General features: G+C 41.1%; 1 protein-coding gene and 1 long non-coding RNA gene across 3 annotated transcripts in view; both read right to left on the bottom strand.

Annotated features, from left to right (window-relative positions):
- Nucleotides 1-16,922, bottom strand: part of LOC113047539 (uncharacterized) — a 402,993-nt gene that overhangs the window by 329,119 nt on the left and 56,952 nt on the right.
- LOC113047591 (uncharacterized) lies at nucleotides 7,218-10,739 on the bottom strand. Of its 2 annotated transcripts, none has more exons than XR_003276305.1 (3): nucleotides 10,592-10,739; nucleotides 8,952-9,135; nucleotides 7,218-8,424 (listed from the first exon to the last, which is right to left on the bottom strand). It is a non-coding gene; the product is annotated as an uncharacterized LOC113047591 (long non-coding RNA). The 2 variants fall into 2 exon arrangements; XR_003276306.1 differs by having other exon boundaries at nucleotides 9,005-9,135.

Raw genomic sequence — 16,922 nt, 5'->3', positions numbered from 1 at the left:
AGTTCTTCTGTATGGTGAAACATCTCTAAAAGTGTATTTCACCAGGTGGCTTTTCTCATTCAACATTTTAGCAGTCCATCAGGTGTGGCCCCACTCCACATGTTCATTTTTTCTTTCCACTCATAGAAATGCGATGACAGTATAGATTTGAGGGCAGTGACGGGGCAAAGGTCAGGCTCCTGCTGCTGACATGAAAGCCGTTCTAATGCACACCTTGTTCTTTGTCTTTGTCGTACGCTTCTGAGAACAGCTGAATCTTCACAATCTGGGGCTCATCGGGACAAAACAAAACCCATGTGTTAATTACCTTTGAAGGTGTAATGATTTCAGGGCCAGGAAGATCCTTCATCTGGTTTCTGATGTAGAGCCGAAAGTAGGCTGTGCTTTTATGTCTCGTTACAAGGAATTGTATGTTTGTAAGTGTTTGATTTTTACATTTTAATTTAATCATTCTCATGTGCATGAGTGATGACGGTGTCTATTGGCGCTTTTCCACCCTGTGGTACGACTTGACTCGGTTTGCATTTCCACTGCAGTTCAGTATAGCTAAAGTGGGCGGGATTATTCACATTCACATTCGTATTTATAGTTGTGCTGCCTCTTGAAAAGAATTTCAATCTGCATCACCCCATCAAATTCTCCAAATCCATTTTTTGGTTGTTAAAAAAGGTGTGCTCTTTTAAAACAGTTGCATTCGACAATTCACTGGCTATGCTGATTAACTTCTGTCCCCCCCCCCCCCCCCCCCCCAAAAGTAAACTGTACTGAGCCGTATGTGGTGAAAAGCACCATATGTGGTGTATCCGATATGCACATTTCCTAAGGTCTGCATAAACTGCTCATCAAAAAAAAAATCATGGTAGAATAATCTTTAGTAATTTACTAACCAGTTTTTACGTTGTCTACAGTAAAAACTAGCTCTGCATGGTGACAAAACCATATTGGTCCAGTTCATAAAACAAGAATCAAGACAGCATACATTTGAAACAAATATAAAGGATAACATTTCCTTTGAAAATCATATTCCATCCTGAAAATAAAAGTAGATGCATTTGATATTACTGGCATTGGAAAGCTCTGTAAAGCAAGAAGAAATACATTTCTATTTGATTTCCTTTTAATTTTATGAAAAGAAATTAAAAAGTTGTAGTTAGAGTTTTTTCTTTCATACAAAAATAAAGTAATCAGGAGATAAAACATTACGCTAAAACTCCAAGCAAACAGATAATTTTCTGAAATACTACAGAGGATTTGTACAGAGCGATGCCATGTCAAGATGAGAACGCTGATGAACAAAGAGTAACATCAATTAAGCAATCAGATGTGCATGTTCTATCAAAGACAAAAAAAGAGATGCTTATTCCAGGACCCTAAAAGTACATTCCCAGAGCTGGAAACATGGGTGGAAAGTAATCAGGCTGTGGAATGATGTCATCCTGATGAAAGACACATCATCAGGGAGGTGGTTGGAACTGGCACAGTTTGGCATAACAGCACAACATCAAAGCAGGTGCCAGCTCTTAGAAAGGCCTGATATGTGCCAGCAGCAGTTATAATTATGACATCTCACTGGCACAGGACAATAGGCTGTAGACATATGAAGTCATACAAATGCTGTGTATTTTGTAGCATTGAGGAAAACATTCAGAAATTTCACATGGAGACAGAAATATAACTTTTCAGGGAAATATGACTTTTCAATATGTATACTGAGTGTCTTTTTACACAAAGTATCTTGTTGTCAAAAGCTGTTTACAATAACTCCACCCACCAAACCAGTAAAACAACTGGCAGGATACCGCAAGAATAATAATAATAAAAAAAAAAAAAAAAAAAAAAAATATATATATATATATATATATATATATATATATATATATATATATATATATATATATATATATGAATTACATGATGTTATTTAGTCATTCCTAAATAGAGTTTGATAGCCATTCCCACTTAACTATGTAATTAAAATTAAATGAAGTGCCCAATATTCCACCCTTTTTTTTTTGGGGGGGGGGGGGTCAATTAATTGTATCATGCCGTTATTTAAAGTGCTCTTCTTGCTTTTTTGTGACTACACTATTCACACTACACTCAATAAAACGTCATAGAATAGAGCATAAGTATGCAATTTGGGGCACACCTTATATCTGAAAAGTGGAATAACAGTTATTTAATAGCACCCTTTGACTGTGACACGTGAACAGGGGCGGACTGGCCATCTGTGTGATCTGGAGAATCACAGAACGGCCGGTACTCCAGGGCGGTCGGCGGGCCGGCCCACCACCCACCACGCACGCAGTCATCACCTGTTGGTTTTTTTTCCCCACTAATTTGTTTCACACTCCAGTACTGTAGGTGGCAGCAATGCACCTTGGATGCCAGCTGCACTCTTTCTTTTACGGTCTATGGCTGCAGAGGCCGTGGCCGCCAAGTAAGGAGAAGAAGAAGTGGAAGAGTAGGAAGAAACCATCAGCAAAGACGTTCGATTGAAGAAGCATAGAAATAAACAAACAATATGCATAACGCGGCCGCGGGTAAAAAACGGAAAGAAAAGGGTGGGGCTGAGAAAGGCGATCGCGAGAGAAAAAAAACTGCGGAATTTAGATTCTGAAATATTGCAGCATAGTCAGCAGCAGCACCTCGCAGTTAAATATTAGCAGCAGTGAGAGCCAGTCAGTTATGCAGCAACATGCCACCAGTGAAGATGCGGGACAGAAAGATGAGCTGGTTCCACAGGCAGATCCAGATCCAAGTATGGAACATGAGAGGAGAAAGAGAGTTACTTGCTAGAGATGATGTTAGGAAGTGATATTCAGGTTGCTACATTTTTAATGATTACAGTAGTTAAAACAGCTCAACTTCAACATTTTAGCTGTAAAATGTCACATGCAGTAGCTAATATTAAGAAAAATGTTGTGTTTTTACTTTTAAAAATGTTGGTAACGTTACAGTTAATGCTTACAAACTTTTAAGATTTGAAGTTACATTTGTAATGGTGTATTTTCATTTAGATGTGACATTATTATTTGTGCACTAAGATTAATTGCTGCATAAATTAATTAAGATTATTAATTAATAAATTCATTTTAAGACAGCATGGAATAGATTGAATAATATGCTGTTATGTGTTATAACATCATATTTTATAATCTATTCCATGCTATCTTGGAATAAAACCTGTTTTTTTTTTTCTTTAAATCCATTTCATCATTTGTTTAGTCTGGTTGAGCTTAGACCAAGGGCAGAGAAAAACCATCTCAAATTTAAATTACTTTAAGCGCCCCAAGTCAGATAGTCACAGCCTAGAGGTTTTTGTTTTCTTTTCATTTTAACACAACATCTAGTCAACATCAGTGCTATTGCTATAATTTGGATGGTATCGTATCATGAGCCACAGTTAAAGTCTTGTGACACTCATGCCAGGCGTTATTGTTGTTGTTGTCAAGTTTCCGTGCCAATTGCTTTGGGCCGGGCCTAGTCAAAGTCCAGGGCCGTTTTTTAGTCCCAGTCCGTCCCTGCACGTGAAGCTTATGTGTTAAGAACACACACACACAAAACGAGAGATCCAGTTGCAGTGTTTAATGGGGAATCCAAAAATCAATCCAAAAACAGGCAAGAGGTCAAAAACAACAAAAGCAGTCCAAAAAACAAGAAACATGAAAAACACTAGGGAACACGAGAGAGCAGGGTGAAATGAAACAAGGACTCGATGAAACAGATGGAAACAGACCGGTTTATATGGACAGGTGAAAACTATGAAGACAGATGCCCACCAGGGCGGCGCAGAGGCACAGGAGAGCAAGTCTGGTCAGGTAAGGCTGAAATAGAGAACATGAACAAGTTAAGGGTGGCCTCCATGGCCTTGATGAGATGGTAGATGGTCTCCATGGCCATGACAGGGCAGGCAGTGAATTCCTTTATGGCCTCCATGGCCATGACAGAATAGGACGAGCGCTCAGTAAGTTCGGCTGAGACGTGACGAGGCTCTAGAAGTTCAGCAGAGACGTGAAGAAGCTCTGGTAGATCCGTGGTGATTTGACTGGGTTCAGGAAGATCAACTGTGGCTTGACTTCATTCGGGAAGATCAACTGTGGCTTGAATTTGTTCAGGAAGATCAACTGTGGCTTGACTTGACTCAGGAAGATCATTGGTGACTTGACCTTGCTCATGAAGATGATCAATGGTTAATGGGGACCTGACTTGACTCAGGATGGTTCACGGGGGCCTGACTCGACTCTGGAGTGATGAATGGGGCAAAAGCTAGTGGGGAATATAGTGCCTGCAGTGGGGTGACTATGGGGAAGTGAGACCACTAGTGGACACCCAGGGAAACACGTACCAGACACTGTGACAGAGTGACAGAGACCAGGAGGGAGGTGGACTGCTGGAGGACCAGGAGGAGGGACGTAGGGCCAGGTCCATAGAGTGAAACAGAGACTGGAAGTGAAAAAAACAAAACAAAAAACAAAGAAGCCAGGAGAAAATGGAAAGTTCAGGGGCCCAGGGCAGAGCCGACAAGGCAGGAATCCAGGGGGGAGCAGGTGGAACTGGAGCCCACCGGGATGGCGCAGACGGAACTGGAGCCCACAACAGCCGAGCAGACTGGACTGACGCCCACCAGGACGGTGCAGTGAACCACCACAGCCTTGCGGTCGGGACGGAGGCCCACCAGGGTGGCGCAGAGGACCACCACACCTGAGCAGATGAGACAGATGCCCACCACGGCACTGCAAAGGACCACCACCTCTGTGTGGTTTAGACAGAAGCCCACCGGGGTGGCACAAAGGACCACCACAGCTGAGCAGACAAGACAGAAACCCACCAGGGAGGCACAGAGAACCACCACAGCCATGCTGTCGAGACAGAAGCCCACCAGGGCGGCGCAGAAGACCACCACAGCCATGCTGTCGAGACAGAAGCCCACCAGGGCGGAGCAAAGGACCACCACAGTGGGATCGATGGCACAGGAGAGCAAGTCTGGTCAGGTACGGCTGAAATAGAGAACATGAACAGGTTAAAGGTGGCCTCCGTGGCCCTGATGAGATGGTAGATGGTCTCCATGGCCATGACAGGGCAAGCGGTGAGTTCCTGGATGGCCTCCATGGCCATGGCAGAATAGGACGAGTGCTCAGGAAGTTTGGCTGAGACGTGACAAGGCTCTGGAAGTTCAGCAGAGACGTGAAGAAGCTCTGGTAGATCCGTGGTGATTTGACTGGGTTCAGGAAGATCAACTGTGGCTTGACTTCGTTCAGGAAGATCAACTGTGGTCAATGGGTGACCTGACTTGACTCAGGATGGTCCACGGGGGCCTGACTCGACTCTGGAGGGTTCACGGGGGCCTGACTGGGGAACGGATATGAAATCCAACAATGCTGGACCTGGGCATGATGGAGTCCTTCTGTTAAGAACGCACACACAAAACGAGAGATCCAGTTGCAATGTTTAATGGGGAATCCAAGAATCAATCCAAAAACAGACAAGAGGTCAAAAACAACAAAAGCAGTCCAAAAAACAAGAAACATGTAAAATACTAGGGGACACGAGAAAGTAGGGTGACATGAAACAAGGACTCCATGAAACAGATAGAATCAGACTGGTTTATATGGGCAGGTGAAAATGATGAAAGTGGGGCCAGCTGAGTGCAATTACCAGGTGTGCAATTAACATTGATGAATGCGACAAAGGCTAGTGGGAAATGTAGTGCCTGCAGTGGGGTGACTATGGGGAAGTGAGACCATTAGTGGACACCCAGGGAAACACAGACCAGACACTGTGACATTATGATGAAGTCAAGACAGAAACCCCCCAGGGCAGAGCAGAGGACCAACACAGCCGTGCGGATGAGACAGAAGCCTACGAGGGCGGTGCAGAGGACCACCACAGCCGTGCGGTCGAGACAGAAGCCCACCAGGGTGGCACAGAAGACCACCACGGCCGTGCGGACGAGACAGAAGCCCACCAGGGCGGTGCAGAGGACCACCACAGCCGTGCGGTCGAGACAGAAGCCCACCAGGGCGGAGCAAAGGACCACCACAGTGGGATCGATGGCACAGGAGAGCAAGTCTGGTCAGGTACGGCTGAAATAGAGAACATGAACAGGTTAAAGGTGGCCTCCGTGGCCCTGATGAGATGGTAGATGGTCTCCATGGCCATGACAGGGCAGGCGGTGAGTTCCTGGATGGCCTCCATGGCCATGGCAGAATAGGACGAGTGCTCAGGAAGTTTGGCTGAGACGTGACAAGGCTCTGGAAGTTCAGCAGAGACGTGAAGAAGCTCTGGTAGATCCGTGGTGATTTGACTGAGTTCAGGAAGATCAACTATGGCTTGACTTCGTTCAGGAAGATCAACTGTGGTCAATGGGTGACCTGACTTGACTCAGGATGGTCCACGGGGGCCTGACTCGACTCTGGAGGGTTCACGGGGGCCTGACTGGGGAACGGCTATGAAATCCAACAATGCTGGACCTGGGCATGTTGGAGTCCTTCTGTTAAGAACGCACACACAAAACGAGAGATCCAGTTGCAATGTTTAATGGGGAATCCAAGAATCAATCCAAAAACAGACAAGAGGTCAAAAACAACAAAAGCAGTCCAAAAAACAAGAAACATGTAAAATACTAGGGAACACGAGAAAGTAGGGTGACATGAAACAAGGACTCCATGAAACAGATAGAATCAGATTGGTTTAAATGGGCAGGTGAAAATGATGAAAGTGGGGCCAGCTGAGTGCAATTACCAGGTGTGCAATTAACATTGATGAATGCGACAAAGGCTAGTGGGAAATGTAGTGCCTGCAGTGGGGTGACTATGGGGAAGTGAGACCATTAGTGGACACCCAGGGAAACACAGACCAGACACTGTGACATTATGATGCAGTCAAGACAGAAACCCCCCAGGGCAGAGCAGAGGACCAACACAGCCATGCGGATGAGACAGAAGCCTACGAGGGCGGTGCAGAGGACCACCACAGCCGTGCGGTCGAGACAGAAGTCCACCAGGGTGGCACAGAAGACTACCACGGCCGTGCGGATGAGACAGAAGCCCACCAGGGCGGTGCAGACGACCACCACAGCCGTGCGGTTGAGACAGAAGCCCAACAGGGTGGCGCAGAAGACCACCACGGCCGTGTGGTTGAGACAGAAGCCCACCAGGGTGGTGCAGAAGACCAGGTGTGCAATTAACAGTGATGAAAGGGACAAAGGCTAGCGGGAAATGTAGTGCCTGCAGGGAGGTGACTATGGGGAAGTGAGACCACTAGTGGACACCCAGGGAAAAACAGGCCAGACACTGTGACATGATGATGCAACTACTGTCTGCCACTAGTATTGAATAACATCTAGGTAACAATATTTACATTTTTTGCCCCATTTATAACTTAGTAAATTGCAGTTAATGTTAATAGCATCTAGTTATATTTGCACATAAACCTCTTCCATGTATATAACATTTTCCAAAGAAACTGTAAGAGGTACTTGCTTATGCAAATGTTGCTGCCATGACAGTATTGAAGTAGTTGCTACGTGCGTGTTCTGCATGTTTTTAGCATGTTGCTCTGTGGTTGTTATACTGTTGATTTTTATGATGTTGATTTACAGGGCCAAGACAAAGAATCCCACCCCCAAGTCTCTCTGATATTCCGGTCTCTAGATATCTCCAATTTTAATATCTATTTTATTGCACAATAGCCAGGTAAAGTTTGACTTAGCGAACAAGAAATCAAATAAATTAAATGCAAGGTAGTATAAAAGCTTTTCCTTTAGAAATTAACAATTCACGATTCTGGAGAATGGTCAGCGTCAGATGAGAGTGGCAGATGCACGGCAATGCCAATCAATACACCTGAAGCTAACATTTACTTTCCACCCTCATCTGATTTCCACCAATGAGAGGTCAAGAGGGCATTTCTGTCAGGGCTCAGCTGAATCATTTCAAAGGAGCCCACATCACTTCATAGACAGCCAGGCAGAGAACCATGTGCAGGCCAAGCAAAACACTTTTCATTGGAAAATACAGTAGAGTGTAGAACTGGTTTCGCTCACAGCACAGGAGCACATTTGATGTGGCTTTACTTAGACATGTCAGAAAAAGGGGGCATCTGCAAAGAAAAAATCACTAATGCAAACAGACAAATGGTTAAATAAAAACATGATTTGATCTGCCTCTTTAAAGGTTCCTCTGCTTGTTTATCCACCCTATACATAGATCAACCAAGTGTGATTCTATTTCTGAATTCCACATCCACACAAACAAATTATCCAATATTATCCATTCAAACAAATTTGTCATCTCCCATTTGTACTAGTATACAATCTGTCAACTTTACTCCCATATTCTCTCTATGCCAGGGTACGCGAAAGGAAATCTCCACAGAGCTGTCTTGAAGTAGTTAGTCCTCCTTCATGAAATGGGGCATCATCTGCAACCAATAGAGACACTCTGGTTACAAAAGGAGAGTCTGTTTGACAGATGTCTCCTGCTTCTTCTAACTCTACTGAAGTCCACTTCCTAGATGGCACCTCATGACTTATGTTTATGGTCAAGGTTATTTACTGATTCAATTGATTGCATGCAGAACACATTAATGGAGCATGCAACATGCCAAAAAGACCTGAAAAAGAGTTGTTGTTTGCTTGCTTCTATGATGTACTTATATCTTAACATCTGATGCTCTGAAATATGATTTTGCAGGATTTCCCACTGGGATCTTATATCATGTTACTCATTAGGATTTTTCAGGCTTATCATACCCAGGCTCTTTGTAGATTAATACCATCAAATCCAGAGTCAGATTTAAGTGTGACTCCAACAACAACCTGAGCATTCATGCATTCATGCACACTTTACCCTCACACCATACTGAGACATTATACTTAAACACAACCAACCCACAAAATTGTGTACCACTTTAAAGAAATCTGTTGAAGAAACTTCTTAGTGAATTACAAAGGTTTTATAGATGGCGATCTCTGCTTTGTTCTTGGAATGAGGACTTCCACCTGTTTCTGATGATGGGAGCTGGAGCCTGTCCCTTTTAAGAGCTTGATCCTTCTTGATCTCTTTGATGTAACTTGACCCAACAGTTCCAGCGAGAAGAATCTGATGATTGCGAATGGGCTCTTTTAACTAGCTGTGTAGGAGATATGAGAATTGAGCAGAAAGAGTACAGCCAAAGGAAGGACGGTTAAAAAATTAGGTTAGAAAAACTTAACGATTAAGGCAACATGAAACACCAGTTGCAAACCATTTCATGTCAGTAATCTGATGGGTTTTCCATGTTAAACAAGATATTTAATTAGGAAACTTTTTTATATTTAAGATAATTAATGTTTCCGACATTGGAGATTGATTAATTTGTGAAAATGGGCATTACAAATCAGAATGGTGGCAGGTGTTAAGAGGGTTTAAATGTAAGAGCTTGATTGATTAAACAGCCCCTACTGCTAGATGTTGTAATTACACACTCTTAGAAATGTTGCATTTTTTATCGGTTGGTCTGTAAACGTGAATCGTAAAAGCAAACACACTGTGCGATTTTCATGTTGTATTGTAGGCTATCTTTGGTCACAAGACCATGTTAACTGCATCTTTGAACCCCTCTCACTGTACAACACAGGACCACCGATTAGAAGCCATGATCACAGAAATCGCCATTATTGTTTCACAATGCCAATCTTTCATCTGGGTCATCTGAAAATCGTGCAGTGTGTTTAGGGCTTTAGGAGTAAAAAGTTGTAAAAAGTTTCCTGTACCTGTGCTCTTGTTTTGTATATGGACTTTTAGTTTACAGTGCTGTCCTATTCCTGTCCCTGATTTAATTGCATTGCAGTGATAGTTCACCCAAAAAATGTAAACTACCCAATGATTTACTCACCTTCAAGCCAGATGTATATGACTTTCTTCTTTCAGATGACTACAATCTAAGTCATATAAAAAAATGTCCTGGCTCTTCCAGGCTTTATAATTGCAGTGAATGCGGTTTAAGAATTTTTAAGTCCAGTAAAAGTGCATAAAGCAACCATAGCTTTGGGATGGTTAATAAAGGCCTTCTGAATTGAATCGATGTATTTTTGTAAAATAAATAAATAAATACAAATCCTTGTTTAATCCTTTAGCTTCTGCTAAGTCATACATGCATACATGAAAGAGTGGCCTTTCAGCGGATGAAGTATGCAAACTCTGATTGTAATCGTCTGAAAGAAGAAAGTCATATGGATGGATTGACTAAATCATAGTGTAAAATAAATTTTTGGGTGTACTATCCATATAATATATTCAGATGTACAGAATATATTCAGAATACTTTCAGAAATATATTTAGAATAATTCAAAGTTTGTTCAACTAGCTTTTTGTAACAAGCCCCAGGTCTTGTCTTTCTCTGTATGTGGCATTGGTATGCTAAGTTTTGTTTCCAGTGTTTCTCTGTTTCCTTGTTCATTTGTTCTTTTGTTATTATTGTTGTTAAAAACTACATCTTGAACCAAGTCTGGTGTTCCCTGCATTCCCCAGCCTGGTGGTCTCAAGTCCAGTGGTTCTCGCCCTGTGCTTCTGGTTCTTCCAGAGTTTGTTGTCAGAGCGTCCATACCTGTAACGTTGTCCTGCTCCGCTGTTGTGGTCTCTATCTCTGCCGGCATCCCCTGGAGGTCTCCTGTTCTTCAAGCTCTGACTTGGTTTCCTAGTCTGATGGTGCCTCTGCAGTCTCCTGCTCTGTTCATAAACGTAAAAAAATTTTGTACCCGTTTCCCTTACAGCACACCGGTATAGGGACAGAAAGCATCTTTCTCCACTTATGCCATTCAGTAAGCAGGTATTTTGAATAAATATAATTTTTCACAGCCATCATAATCACCGGCGGCGCCAGGGGGGGTCTCGGGGGGTCTCAAGACCCTGCCAAAAAATGCCTTGACCCCCCATTTGACCCCCCAGCCTCTTCCTGATTAAAAAATATATATATTCGGGATAAAGATCCAAAATGTTTCTCTTCAAACTACGCAGAACAATAATAAATAATAATCATTTCGACATTTATTCATACACTGAACCGAGAACCGTTTCTGTCGGACGCGTCCGATTCGAGAACCGATGAGCTGATGATAGCTGCGCATGCGTGATTCAGCGCGAAGCAGACTGACACAGAGCGCATCTGAACCGAACTGATTCTTTTGGTGATTGATTCTGAACTGATTCTGTGCTAATGTTATAAGCGTGGGTAAACCAAAGGCTTGAATGAAGGGCAATCATCGCCAATGACGGCATTACATCGAGCGCAAAAGAACCGGTGAACCATTTTTTTTTCAGCTGGTTTATTTGATCGAATTGTCCGAAAGAACCGGTTCACTTGAGCACCTGCTCCTTTGCCCCTTTTGTCAAAGCAAAATTTCCTCAATTTTTTTTTTTTTTGTAATAACATAAACTTTTGTGAATGCCTGCCCACGCCCAATCATAATATTAGTACAATTTATTAATAATAATTTAGCCGTAAATAAAATGACCAACATGATGGCCGTTCACCTGACTACGACCTCATCCAACCGGGAAGATTCCTCATGCTGCAAGCGCATTTTTTAATTGCTAGAGGATATTTTCAACATCGTGGCAGCTGGTAAGTGGTGTTTCATTCTCAGCGAAGTGATTTTGGTGTTTATTTACTTATTATTATTTTACAAGAACGATGTGATGTGAGAACATGCAGATACGTTGTTTATATTGCTGTGTGTAGCCTGTAGTGTAGAAGTAACACTAGCGTGCTGTTTGAGGGAGAAAAGTTTCACAGGCATCGAGGGGTCTGGTCTTTTTTATGTTATTTGAATAAACTTTTTTATTATATTATAGTACTTATTTATTTTTAACACGTAAAAATAATTATCACAACACTGGTAAGGTTTATTCAGATTTTCTCATTCTCTGAATTATCATTATAAAAATAAAAACAATTCAGATTTTAAATGTGATGCAAATATTTTTTCTACAATAGCAACAGTGTTTACAACAGCAAGACCACTTTAGCCTGTAAACTCAATAATATCTATCTGGAAATAAATGTAAAAATATCAATGTCAATAAAAATGCATAATATACCTGTCATGAAAGTGCAGTGTGAAGGATATGAATAACAAATGTAGCCTGTCATTTGTTTACATTGCAAAGGTGTTTTTGTTGTTTAGTAGCAGAAATATGCAGTTATTAGCCATGTCCACTGTATTTTTTGTTGGTTTTCATGAGACCCCCCTTGAAAAGACCAGGACCCCCCCATTGCCCCCCCAATCAAAAATGTCTGGAGCCGCCACTGATCATAATGTCTCAGGTTACTTATGTAACCATGGTTCCCTGAGTAGGGAATGAGAAACTGCGTCCTATATGGGTCGCTATGGGGAACACCTTCAGTGTGACTGGTGTCTGAAGCATATATCTAAAAACTACAATAACATTGGCCAGCGACAGCCCATAAGATCAAAACCAGTGTGACTATGATATAATAGGCGCCAGGAGAACACTTCATTAACTTCTTCGTCTGAAGCTTGCATCTAAAGCATGGCAGGAATCTTAGATGACGAGGTGTCAAGCTCTTCAGCAAGTGGTGAGAACAGCAGAGCTCATCAGTGGACATAAACTCCCAGCCATACAGGACATCTATCAGACTCACTGCTGAAGAACAGCTTCTATCTTCATGCTGTCAGACTGCTTAACAACCAGCTATCCTTCTTCTAAAACCGGAATACATGCTGCTCTTATGTTTACTTTTATTGTACTTGCACTGCCACATTTGAATATTCCTTCATGTAGCTCTGTGACACTCCCAAATGACATTTTGGACATTGCTCTACTCGGAAATAAAAAAAATTGGAAGTGTGTGTTGCTCTTAAGTTTATTTATTGCATCTGCACTTCCACTTTAATTTTCTTTCGTGTAGCTCTGCGACACTCTACAATGACATTTTAGATACTGCTGTACCCCAATAATGTTTATTTGTACCTCATGACTACTTATAACTCTTAACACTCCCTTATTGTATCTGTTAATGGCACTTATTTGTATGTAATGCTCTATCCGTGTCTGTTCTGCCTATGGTCACTCAAGTCATTCAAAATCTCAGTGTCCTCCACGTATGTCTATGTCTGTTTATGTCCTGTTGTTGTCACTGTATGTCTGAGCCTCGTCACAAGCATTTCAATGACCAGTTCTATATACCCACACCAACATGCTGAGGGGAGTGCATGCCAGAATAGCACCCAATATCAACTCTACCATAACCATGGGAGATGCCCCTGGGATGTCAGATGGCTGTCAATGACATTATCCCAAAAAAGTTACCTATGGGGCCGTTCACAAATCACGTCTTTTGCGCGCGCAAGTTAGTTATTTCCAATGTAGGGGCGCGGTAAGCGCGCTCATAATGGAAGCGACCCGGTCGCAACGCGCAAGTCTGGAGGTGAAGTCTGAAACTTGGATAACCAATGAAATGAAGGATATAAAGGCAGCAGAGAACATCTTGGCCCCATTAAACCTCACAACAACAAAAGCTCAGAAGGTAACTCAACATATCAAGAAGAAACATTTATACTTTAGTCTATTTATACTATAGTCGCACTGGTAGTGACTGGTAGTGACGTCAAATTAAGTATTGAGGAAAATAATTGTGCTTTTTGCAAACAAAAATAAATGAATGAAACAGCGCAAAAGCAATGATATTGCCGTACATATTTTCCATGGTCAAATATATTAATTTATTTGCAACGCTGCTTTTATTTTGCGTGTCAATTTTGTTTTTAGCTTGCGATACCTTTTTTCCTTTGCACTAATTTTCTGCACGTCTCGCTTTGTGGCACTGTTTTAACGTGGGGATGGAGTCAAGGGATGGGGGCGTGTACAACATGCCTCCCTGTAAGTGACGTCATCGGCACGAGATGCAGCTCAATGATCCAGGTCCTGTCATGATGAGCAGAGGCTTGTGAGTGGAACGTTTCTTTTTATTCAGTAGCATTTAAAATGAATTGAATTTATAGAATTAAAATGTGTATTATTTCATTTGGTTAACTGCATGTGTATTAACAGTGATTGTTTAAAATCTCTTAATTTTTGGAGGAAGTCAGTGCACAGAAGCGTTCTTTGTTCACATGTAATTTTCATAATTTTGATTTGAAATACTAACTTGAAATGCTAACTTGGAATACATTTAAACTGTTTTCACTAATTTTATATCACATTCCTTATGATTACTGGTTATGTACATGTACATGTACATAATGTACATGAATGCAAAGCATTATGGTCTTGTGAGCAGATCTGCCAGGCAAGAGTTAAGCAGTAAAACCTGAGTATCTGTTGAGGGCACATGCAACTGATTGGAGATTAAAGTCAGCCTTTGACAGCCTTTGACTCTGACAGAGGTGAAGGGTTAGAAAAACTGGGTTAAAGAGGAAAATGAATCTCCTCGGTCCATTTCAAATGCCCTAATTCTCTGATTGACCCACTTGGACCAGCATGAGTCACATATCTAGGTGTACTTATAGTGCAATGGTGAGTTACCTGTTCATTGCTATTATGAGTAACTCCAACAATAGTAATGTTATCCCTAATGGCATGCTACCATGTGTGACGGGGGCCCCTTGAGAAGGTGTAGCAGAAGTAAGGATCCATCTGTGAGTGATTTAATGGCTACAGTTCCAAAGATGATGTGTAATAAAACGGGAGGTATGGGTCAAAGTGACTAGACTCAACTAGGGACAGACCCTTTCCTTCTGAGTCCACCACATGATCTAATCTATACAAAAATCTGTTTGAAGTTCCTCAATGAATACCATCAGTCCTGCTGGTGTGATCTCATGTAGACAGATCCCGTCACCTCCTGCTATTGCTATAGTTGAATGGAAAGAGCTATGTGATGTGTACAGTACATCCCACTTACTTTTCTGTACTTTCCCAGAACTAAATTTTAAAAGATAACTCACCCTGTGTCATTCAAAACCCTCCTGACTCAAATTATGAACACAAAGTTTTCCGCTTAACAGAGCTTAGTCAGGTTAGATGCCAGATTAAATTTTACATGGATGAAAGCAGGGCTTTGAGGGACAGACAATAGCATGCACTACATAAAGTTATTAATTAGATCACATCATTTTCAAACAATTAAAAACAGTTTTATGGAGTATCTTTTTTTTTTTCTCAGAAATATGTTTCGCCAGCGGAACATCTGGCATGTTGTTAAACAAAAGTACGATTCATTGAACACACTGTATTTGCGTCCCGCATAGCTTTGTTTTAGCCTTGTTTTCATTCCGGTCAAAAAATGAAACATGACTCATAAGACTGTGATGACGCAAATTCAGCAGTCATCAGCGTCATAGATCCTTGTAATTTCTTGATATGTCTTTTTTTTTTTAAAGATGTATGTACATTTATAACTCTAACCTTTTTGACTAAAACATTTTCCAAACTCTATAACCCTAAATTTGTTTTCAGAACTTAATCTAATCTATAGCAGGTGTCTTCAACCCTGCTCCTGGAGAGCTACCATCTTGTAGATTTCAGCTCCTACCACAATCAAGCACATCTGAAGCAGCTAATCAAGGTGGTGACATGGTGACGGACAGGTGTGTTAGAGTCTGCAGGCTTCGGTTCTAACCCTGTTCCCACTCTTTTAAACCAATGAATTTACATGATTTATTCATTTTTGCAGATATTTTTACTCCCTATATATATATATATATATATATATATATATATATATATATATGCTACAAGAGAATAAACACAACTATTAAACAATATTCTCTGAATCTTGTACATCATTTAAAATTCCATCAAAATGTCAAAATGACATCATGATGGTTACTTCAATACTTCAATACTACAATTGACAGCATACATTCTGTTTCTGTTGTGGAATCAAGCAAATCATCAAGTATTAAGTTATATATTTAGTTTGTTAGTTATTGATTTGCTTTAAAATAATGATATTTAAAAGCATTGTAAACGCATGCTAGTACTTTGTTATGCTTGAAGTCGGTTCAAGTTCATTATTTAATCCTCAAATTAATCCTATGTATCACCATCATCATCATCATAATAATTTATATATTCAGTTTAAGTATCCCAGTACTTTTTGCAGCCAGCGTTGGTCAGACCTACCTATGTGTGTTTGAGTGTTTAATGGTCCATGTGTCTACGTCTGAATGGTCCATGACTGATCTATTCTTCAAGTGTTTAGCATCTGAACAAAGGAGGACTCGAGGTAAGTGACGGAATGAATCGACGCCAATGGGCGAGTTCCCCCGTTTCCACGGCACTGCATGCATAAAAGTGAGAGCAGTGGTCTGAAACAACAGGCTTGTGTAAAGTTAAGTGTCGCCCGTCGCGTTAACACCAGCCACTTGACACCCTTTTATCTCACCGCTCAATGGCCGATTAATGGCCGAAGCAGGAACCCAGCGAACCCCATTACATTAATGCGATGTGTGAAACACTTTAATGAAGACATCACTGTAAAGGCAGAGAGGATTAAATGTCTCGAGTGAATCAAACACAATTCAAATAAGCGAGAATGAATGAATAGATCAGCACAAGCCATGGTGACGATTCGATTGATTGACATTATATAACTTAATTTACTCTAGCAACGAACCATTTAATTTAGCCACAAATGGGCATTCCCTGTAAGTTGTGGTTTCCTTTGTGACTCCAAAGCAGAGGGAAAGTCTGAGGGGGCTTCATACCGACCACAGACTCTCTAAGAAAATTCACGAAAACTTTATACTGACAAAAATACCTGCATAAGTTCGCAGTGACAAAATTAAAAAGAAAATTAAAAAAAATAAAGAAATTATATATATATATATATATATATATATATATATATATATATATATATATATATATATATATATATATATATATATATATATATATATATATATATA

Source organism: Carassius auratus, chromosome 28 (assembly GCF_003368295.1).
Source record: "Carassius auratus strain Wakin chromosome 28, ASM336829v1, whole genome shotgun sequence".
Lineage (NCBI taxonomy): Eukaryota > Metazoa > Chordata > Actinopteri > Cypriniformes > Cyprinidae > Carassius > Carassius auratus.
This window is presented reverse-complemented; position numbering and strand designations above follow the sequence as displayed.